Genomic DNA, 9273 nt, shown 5'->3' on the forward strand with positions numbered 1-9273 from the left:
AAAAAAATATTGAAGTCAAGTTCTAAATCAACTAAAATAATGAGGGATAAAATTAAAATAACAAATTCAACAATTAAAAAAGATCTAAAACCAAAAAATAAAATAAAAAAATAAGAATTAAATTTGACATAAAAAACAAAACAAAATATTAATTGATGAAATTAAAAAACAATTTCAATGAAGATAAGGATAAAAAAATAACAAATCAAAATCAAATAAATAACGACCAAACTTGATATAAAATTAAATGCTAATAGATGGAATTAAAAATAAAAATAAAAATAAATTCAATAAAAAATTTAAAATTAAATACATTATAATCAAAGTAATTAGAAGTAAATTTAATTCAATCAACCAACAACTAGACTTCTTTAAATTTATGCAAGCCTTATGTCTTCAATCAACCAATATATGTTTTTGTAAACTTTATGAAGAATAATTAATGAAAAATTTAAATGATGAATTTATATGTCAAATACAACCAAATATGTTAGAAAACAAAGTAAAACATTGATAAAAATTGATAATGACAGTTAAATATAATAATGACTCTTTAGTTTGAGATCGCTAAAAAGTTAATGCCAATCAATAAGAGAATTAATTAATTTGCAAGGGATATTTTGATAACAGTGCCACTAAACCGTGCTAGAGGAGGAGATTTTAAACACAATAAATAGGTGTTAAGCACTTATAATCTGGTTACATTAAGTTAATATTGTTAATGTAAAAATTAAATTATTTTCTTATATTACCATGAAAATAGGCAAATAAATGAATCATGGAAGAAAAGAGAGTAAACAACTGAATTTGATTATCTACTCTCAAAAAAAGGCTAATAATATCAAGGAATCTTGACATCGGCAATTAAAAAAAAAAAGAGTAAAATATTAAAGTTTATTTTGGATTTTTTATTAGTTAATAATATTAATAAGTCATATTAATATCAATATTTTTATTTAGAACTTAATTAGTTATTCATAAAGTTTTTTTAATGTCGATATTTTCATTTAGAAATTAATTAGTTATTCTTGAAAAAGAGGTTAATGATAACTATATTGACATATCTAAACAAAGGGCTTAAAATACACGGAAAAAGATTGATTAGTTATTAGGAATAGAATAAATAATGATATACTGCTACTGCTGCAGCAATTCCTTGTAAATCCATCTTTCTAAACACAGAATTCCCAGTAACCAAGTCTGTCGTCACTGTTGCTGCAACACAATCTGCAAGAAAACATTCCATGAACAAAGCAATTCTTAACGGCGAGGCTTACAAATTTGCATCTATGGCTCTCGACACCTACTGAATCTTTTTTTTTTTTCCCTTTTTCTATCAGCAAGGATAAAAGAAAAACAATAATTAAAGTATGTATGAACAGGGGAAACAGACTCATGCAAGATCCTCCAAGAGGATTTGATGGCAACCAACTGGTGGCGGCAGGAAGCTTGTAATGATACCTAAAGAATCTAAAAGAAAACAAAAGGAATATCAATTGTTTCCAGATTACTTGTTTATGCCATTGTGTGCTCATGGCATTAAGATGACAAGGATCAAACAGAGAGACAGATTGAATTTCTGTTCTTCAAGTTTATCCGTGTCTCTGGTGGACCAGGGAGGGAGAGGGAGAGACTCTTCAAACTCAAAATGGCAATGTCTTCGACAATTAATAGGAAAAATTACTAACTCTAATCAAGTTTTGAGTTTGTTCTTTGAAAAAACCATTATCAATTTATATAGTTATTAATTTTAAGATCGTAAGATTAATTAAAATATATAAAAGCTAACCTAAACACCTGTGTTAATAAAAAAAGTAATACTTAATAACATTGTTTTTAAACCAATGATCGATTGTATATAATAATTGGATTATGAGTTAGCCAGGTTGACTCAATTAATTAAAAAAATCCAACTAAAATATTTAACTAATTTCAAGGCAATAATTATATAGATCAAATGTAAATTTTAAACAAATAACAAAAACTTAATTTAATTTTCAAAACACAAACCAAATATAAATTCTAAAATATTTAAAATAAGATATTTAAAAATACAAATTCTAAACCAACAACACATTCACTTTTGTTGAATGGATACATTAAATTAATCAGTGTCCACAAAAGCAAAATTTAAATAAAATATTGATGAAATTCAATTAATTTTATCAACACCTAATAAAATATCATCATGCTTCTTTCTAGCTTCATTATCAACCTATTAATATTTTTTGAAATTTATATTTAAAACACAATTAACTAATGAATATTACATATTAAATAATATTTTATTTCAAATAATATTTTGTATTAAAGAATCAAGAATTAATTATCATCTTCTAAAGTATATTATATATTTATTGTTGATAAAATATGGTGAAAATTTTGTATTTCTTCAATTATTGAAATTGATATATCATCTTTTTATTACTCAATTTTTAATGATATAAATGATCTTAAAATTAATTTTATCAATTTTAATAATTTTTATATATTCAAATTGAGAATAAACACAATTCAAGTATTAGTGATGCTAAATAACATTCATTTTCTTATATTGTTGATTATTACTCCTATTAAATTTATCGCAATCACTCATTAAAAAAAGAAAAAGAAAAAGAAAAAGAAGAAATGATGGTAATTGCTGCGTTAACAAAGGAAGAGCAGGAGAGATGATCTGCCATTGCAAGTCGACCAGAAATGATCTCCAACTCCTGACTTTTCTTAGAACTTTCAATATACTCCGATAAAGTTTTGAAAAAACGGAGACACCATCTCATCATGATCTCCACCGTCCCTTCTGGTGCTCGTCTTCACCACCCCAAATCCATCCTGACCGTACGTAAGACCTCAGCGTGCACAACCTTGGTTGCAACACCATCTTACCATTCTCAGCTTCCCTACCCTTTATTTCTGGAATCGGAACCACCGCACCAGCTTCTCTACTGAAAACATCCGGTTCTAGCATGAAATCTTCACCCAACTTTAAATGATTTTTTGCTTTCATTAGGAATGGTTTGGTGCTATCTGCAGTTTCCATTTTTGTTTTGAAGTAGAATTAGTATCACTATTTCTGAAAATCATTCTGTTTGATTTTTAAAAACACAGAATAAAAACTACAAATTGCCCGTTAAAACATTCTTGCGGTACAAAAAAACATATCTTCGCCGCTACCAAAATAACAAACGCTACCGAAATTCATGCCTTTAACTCGCCGCACGGTGACTCTGATAGTGTTTTATACAATGGCATGTCATGGGGTTTAAGCTTTTGTAAAGTAGCCAGCACTCATAATTGTACTCATGATCTTGCGGAGTCAGTTTGCACATCCTTTAAAAAGGCTACAACAAAGAGGAACATGTATTCTGGATTTTGATTATTCGAAAAGAAAAGGAAGTTCCAGTTTCTTATGTAATTAATTAATGAAACATATTCTCAAGCCATTATTATCATCAGAAAGCATTAGCTTTATCTTCTTATGAGGTTGCTGTCAACCTTAGCTTTTTGGAAAAGCAAATCCAGGGAAGAAAACCAGAAAGAAACTCGGAAGCAAAACAATATCCAACCATAATACTTTATTTACATGAATGAAATTGGGAAATAAAGTATCCAAAATCAAACTTGCAGACATAGCAGGAATAAAAGACGAGAAGATGAAACCCGATGAAACAAATAGAAGTAGACATGGATGGTTGATTACAATACGGGTAACCCCAAAGAAATTACTTTTTAGAGAGAGAGAAAAGAAAAAAAACAGAGCAGAAATCAAGATTGAGTACAAGACTTGTGTTTTTAGTATATCAGAATCTTCAAGCATTCTTAGGGGGTGGACCTTTGGGCACATCTGGGAGTTTTGGACCCCTGGCTGTGACTTTGATGCCCTCTTCTTGTACAGTTACTCCCTGCAGATGAACAACAACAGTCGTATACTTCAGCACCCGCTGACAGTATTCTACTCCTAATCACTGATCAGATGATCTAAAGTGAAAACGAATATGAAAGAAAAATAAACCTCCACGGATTCTGACTTGGTTTCTTCCCCATTTTCATTTCCTGTAAACAGAAAATTAGTGGGGCTGACTGAATCAATGACATTCTACATGACACTAAAGTAGCATCCTTTTTTATTCTTTAATATTAGATGATGGGTTTACCTTGAGAGTTTCTGCTACCTCTGATAGCTTCAAATAGATTGAGGAATCCTTTCTTCAGATCTTGTGCAAGTTTCTCCATTCCACGCACTCTCTTGGTTTCAGCAGTCAGTAAAGATGTCTAGCATGACCAGTGCGAGCATTTTATACATGGCTCATGCCTGGACACTTGCTTATTAGAAAATTGATGGATGGGCTTGGCAGAGCGGGTAGCGGAAACCGGGGTTCATTAAGGTGTAAGATTACATTTTTAAATTGCGAAGGAAATTATGATATATTCTGAAAAATCAATAATTTATTAAAAAACTTGAAAATAATATATCAACTAAATAATAGTAAAAACCAACTTAACCTGTATAGAGAAAAATCGAAACTATCTTGGAAAAATATTGCTATAATCTAGCAAGGAAGATTTCATAAGCCATTAATTACATAAAAAAGAAAATATGGTTAAAAATGGGTTGCTTATCTTTAAGTTCTTTCTCTAGTTTGTTTGTCTTTACATGTCCCATACATGATAGTTAACTAATTTAAATATAAAAGTGGGGTAAAATTTAATTATTTTGCTGTCCTCCAGTTTAAAAATATATTTATTTATTTATTTCATGATAGCAAATTGAAGAATACTACATACCCATAAAGAATATTAATTCTTCCATCTAGAGAATATGAGAAAATCCTAAGACATTTGGTCCGGTTAATATATGATTTTATTTCCTCATGCTATTATTACTCTGTTGGAATTTTAAGAAAGGCCGTAGAAAAAATAAATTTTGCATCATTTTATATAGTGATGGACATATTAAGTTTGTGTTAAGCTAATACCTTAACAAGAAATGTAAAGAAAAAAACAAAGAAAGAAAAAGATAGAGAATAGAAAAAAAAATTGTATTATTGTATTATTACTTGACTTACAAGAAATGCACGTTTACACATTTATATGCATTCTTCAACTAATTTTAACTTCCAAATAATTCCAACTAACTAACTAATTGAGTTTAATAATATGAATAACGTGCTTTACATATTTTTCAATCTCCAAGTTATTCAACAACTGCATTTATTATTGTTCTTCACACTAGTTATTATTTTCTTTAATTCCATCATGTGTAGCTCTAATTATAATATGTGTAGAATGTAACAATACTCTTTTTTTTTAAGAGATTGTTGACCTTAAAAATCTGTAAAATTCTAAAAATATCTCAAGAATTTGTGTAAAATTCTAGAAATTGCAATTAACTTTTCTCTGGCTCCTTCCATATGGCATCTTACAATATGACAAATTATGATCCTACCTATTTCATACACCTTTAACAGTGCAGATGAAACTACAACTGCATCTTCAACTTTTTTCTTCAACAATAAAACATGAAAAATAAGATGCACTTAACTTTTTTCTAGCAATATAAGCTTGTAAGCCATAATTCTAATCCTTTTAATGATTTGATAGGGACCATAACACTTCAGATTTTTATAGAAATTCTTTATAAGGGAGACCCTGCCCTACCTATATGACTGCAGTTTTAAAAAGACCTAATCACCCTTTGTAAAATATTTTTTATACATTTTCTTATCTATTAATTGCTTCATCCTATTTCTTGCCCTTTCTAACTGCCATTTCAACAACTAATCGATAAAGAGCTTAAGTAACAGTAGTATGGATCATTTTCCTTGGTGGTGGTTCTTAACCATAAACAACTTGGAATTAAATCATCTTAATAGCTAAATGAAAGCTAGTATTGCACCATCATTGTGATAAAGATAACCATAAACACCATTTTTTTTTTGTTTTATATGATCATACACCTTAGGTATGTTTTAAGACATTGAGTCACCTTTTTAGACTATTTGCCAGTTTGTGGATGATAAAAACTATTCATCAATAGCTTCACCCTAATTGTTTTAAATAATTTCCCCTAGAAAAGACATGTAAAGATCTTATTTCTATCAATTAAACCTTTTCCCCCTTCTTTCTTGAAACATGTAAAGATCTTATTGCTATCAATCACACCTTTTTCCCTTTCTTTCTTGAAACTACTAACCACACCGTTAATTACATAAACAAGAAAATATGGTTAAAAATGGGTTATTTATCTTTAAGTTCTTTTTCTAGTTTGTTTATCTTTACATATCCCATGCATGCTAGTTAATTAGTTTAAAAATGAAAGTGGAGCAAAGTAAATAAAGAAATAGTGAAAGGAATAGATAGAGAATAAAAAAAGAAATTGTATTGTTGTATTATTACTTGACTTACAAGAAATGCATGTTTACACATTTGTATGCACTCTTCAACTAACTTGACTAAATCTCTAACTTTCAGATAATTCCAACTAGCTAACTAAATGAGCTTAATAATATGATCACGTGTTTTACATGTTCTTCAATCTTCAAGTCCTTCAACAACTGCAGTTGTTATTATTTTTCATGCCAGCTACTATTACTGCTTTCTTTGATTCCATAACGCGTACCTCTAATTATAACATGTGTAGAATGTGCAAAATGTAACAATACTCTTTCCTTTAACATGTTGTTGACCTTACAAATTTACAAAATTCTAGAAATACCTCAAGAATCTGTGTAAAATTCTGGAAATTGCAATTGAATTTTCTCAAACTCCTTCCATGTGGCATCTTTAGGGAAGGAATTTGACCATTGATTCAATCCCACTTGACACGACTAAACGATTGATATCTTCTCCTAAGTGCAGGAGTGTCAAAGTAATAAATAACCTGGTAAGACCGGGTTCGAATCACAGGGAGGTTAATTGTACAAATTATAAATAACAATAATGCAACAACAACAACAACAACCGGTTATACCATACATTATGGGCTATGAAAGTGCCAAGCATTTGTTGTACCAAGTGTTATATAACATAAATCAAGATTAGTCATTTAACAAGCAAAGTATTAAAGAGTGAACAAGATAACAAATATAAAACATGTTAGTATCAAACATTAAAGTTCATATTAAGTTTACATTATACTTATTCTTACACCATTAGTGTAACCTTTTCACCTTGACATAATTAACTTAGCTAGACATAATGAAAGAAAGCAAAATAGATAAACAAAATAAGAACATAAAAGTTAACTAAGTAAAGGAAAGGAAATGAAAGGCATAAACTTAATATTAATGAAAACAAAGCATAAAAAATACAAAGAGAGAAAGGAAGAGCATGATCTTGATCTGGAAACCAAGATGCCTAAATGCATGGAAAATGCCTCCTTTTATAGGCCAAAATTAGGAACTATTGATTTGATGACTAATTGATAAGTGGGTGGCCAACTTTTGACTTGGTGACAATCCTTATCTTCTCTTGTCTGCCCAAAACGTCATTGATAACGTCAAAATTGGAGCCAGTTGTAAACATGAAAGTTGTAGGCAATTGTCTCAGCTTTCTTGTGTAAAACATTCAGCTCATTTGGACTTCTAGAACTCCAGATATGGCCAAAATACCGAACAGTGCTCGGGCTGGAAGACAGATTCGGGCTTCTTTGTTGTTGCTACAATTTGGACTTGATAATGGCCTTTTTAGATCTTGGGCTCCATATGAAAGTTGTAGGCCTATGTCTTACCTTTCCATCCATATAAATTGGACCTAAATCTGAGATATATAGCTCTAGATATGACCCAATTACCGAATAGTGTTCCGGTTTAGATTGCACCGATATCTCTTTTCTTTGTTTGGCCATCTCTTTATCCTTGCAATTTAAGTTCTTCAAGTCATCAATCAATCCTTTCATTTATGTGATAAGTCTGCATTAAAAATAGACATTTACCACAAATTATAGGTATCTTATCTTATTAGATACATTATTATAAAACATGTTTTAGTTAAGGAGTTATTGATACTTCAAGTGCAAAATGATGATATAAAACCTTGATAAAAATGCACTTTTAAGTACTAATCACCACTACCATAACCTTGTTATCTTTTTTCATAAGCTTCCCCTCTAATATTACAATATAAAAAATTATGATCCTACTTGTTTCATCCACCTTTAGGAATGTAGATGAAACTATAACTACATTTCCAATCTTTTTCTTCAACAATGAAACATGAAAAACAAGATGCACTGAATTTTCTTCTGGTAATGTGAGCTTCTAAGCCATAACTCTAATCCTTTTGATAACTTGATAGGGACCATAATACTTACAATTCAACTTGAAATTCTTCATGAGGAAGACAATGCCCTACCTATATGGCTGCAGTTTTAAAAAGACCTAATCACTTTCTATAAAAAAACATTTATACATTTTCTTATCTACTAGTTGTTCTATCCTATTTCTTACTCTTTCCAATTACCCTTTCAACAACTGATCCATAAAGAGATTGAGTAGCCCTAATATGGACCATTTTCTTTACCGATGGTTCTTAACTATAAAGAGCTTATAATTGAGTCATTTTATAATTGAATGGAAGTTAATATTGTATAACCATTGTGATAGAGATAACCACAGACACCATTTCTTTTGGTTCTATATGATAATGCACATTTGTTATGTTTTAAGACACTAATTCACCCTTTTAGACTGTTTGTCAGTTTGTAAATGGTAAAAACTACTCATCAATATCTTCATCTCTATTTTTTTAAAATAATTTCCTCTAGAAAAGACTTTTAAAGATCTTATCTCTATCAATTATTATAGTAATAAGCAACTCATAAAACTTGTTGAAATGGTTTAAAAATAGGTGAGCAATATCTTGTACTAAGAAAAGATAATGCAAAGCAATAAAATGCCTATACTTTATAAACCTATCCATAATTACTAGAGTGGTATCCTTCCCTTCTAATTTTTGTAAACCCTTCATGAAATCCATGATAATATCCCACAAAATTCTTTTTGGAGTTGGTAAGAGTTGCAATAACTTTGGATAAGCCACCTTTTCAACCTTAGCTTGTTTGCAAATATTATATTGTTAAACTAATTTCTTTACTAGTTTCTTCATTGATGACTAATAAAAAAAAATGCCTTGAGTCTTCTTTAAGAATTTTAGATTCTAATATGACCTTCAATGTAAAAGTCATGTGCAGACTTGATGATCTGCTCTCTCAAGAATCATGTAGCTCCTATTATAACCCTTCTTTTATACCTAACAACTTCATCCTTAAAAGTGTAG

General features: G+C 29.6%; 1 long non-coding RNA gene across 1 annotated transcript; it reads right to left on the minus strand.

The window, feature by feature from the left end:
- Window positions 1-3655: 3655 nt before the first annotated feature.
- On the minus strand, window positions 3656-4336 carry LOC105126436 (uncharacterized). The gene is made up of 3 exons (XR_842431.1): window positions 4152-4336; window positions 4010-4050; window positions 3656-3899 (listed from the first exon to the last, which is right to left on the minus strand). It is a non-coding gene; the product is annotated as an uncharacterized LOC105126436 (long non-coding RNA).
- Between the last annotated feature and the right edge of the window lie 4937 nt (window positions 4337-9273).

This window comes from Populus euphratica, unplaced genomic scaffold, assembly GCF_000495115.2.
Source record: "Populus euphratica unplaced genomic scaffold, PopEup_1.0 scaffold78.1, whole genome shotgun sequence".
NCBI classification, from domain to species: domain Eukaryota; kingdom Viridiplantae; phylum Streptophyta; class Magnoliopsida; order Malpighiales; family Salicaceae; genus Populus; species Populus euphratica.